We start from the raw sequence: 634 nt of genomic DNA on the forward strand, positions 1-634 counted from the left end.
TGTGTCCCCGGCAGCCAAGCTGGGCTGCCTGTGTCACGCCGGCCCCTCGTCGGAGAGCCAGCGCTGTGGGTCCTGGCTGAGAGCCTCCGAAGGGAAGAGGCGGGGGGAAAACGCTGCCCTCGGTATCCCCCTGAAAACAGCCTCCCCCCACCCCTGGTCTAGTGCCACCGGTTCGCTCCAGCCGCAGCCCGGCTCCAGCCGCAGCCCGGCAGCTTCCTCCTTCCCCAAAACTCCTCTGGCAACTCCGGCAGCGCACGGGGTGTCCAGCACCCTGGAATTGCTCAGCCCTCCCCGTCAGCTGACTGATGTGCGGTCGGTTTTGAAACTGGAAGTCCTGGTCGTTGCTCAGCCCCAGCCGGGGACGCGTCAGGGGTTTTCCGGCGGTGACTCAGCGGTGGAGATGGGATGTCCTCTGGCACCGCCTGCGTTACTGGCTGGTTCCAAACTGGGCTTGAGCAAAGGTCACGCTGCCAAAACTCGTTGCCTAAATTTAAGCGCTATAAACTGTTCGGCGAGGTTTACGCTGGCCTGGCCCCGGCAGCCCGACCCCGCGCGGGGCCTGGGCCTGCGTGTCGCCCACCCTGCGGCAGCTCGGGGGGGGGGGGGGGGGGGGGGGGGGGGGGGGGGGCGTGGA

At 67.8% G+C, this 634-nt stretch overlaps 1 protein-coding gene across 1 annotated transcript in view; it reads left to right on the forward strand.

Moving 5' to 3' along the window:
- The window catches only part of RNF121 (ring finger protein 121), a 12,995-nt gene that overhangs the window by 9,580 nt on the left and 2,781 nt on the right, over positions 1–634 (forward strand). The gene's annotated exons all lie outside the window — the stretch shown is intronic.

Source organism: Aptenodytes forsteri, unplaced genomic scaffold (assembly GCF_000699145.1).
Source record: "Aptenodytes forsteri isolate BGI_AS27 unplaced genomic scaffold, ASM69914v1 Scaffold254, whole genome shotgun sequence".
NCBI lineage: Eukaryota > Metazoa > Chordata > Aves > Sphenisciformes > Spheniscidae > Aptenodytes > Aptenodytes forsteri.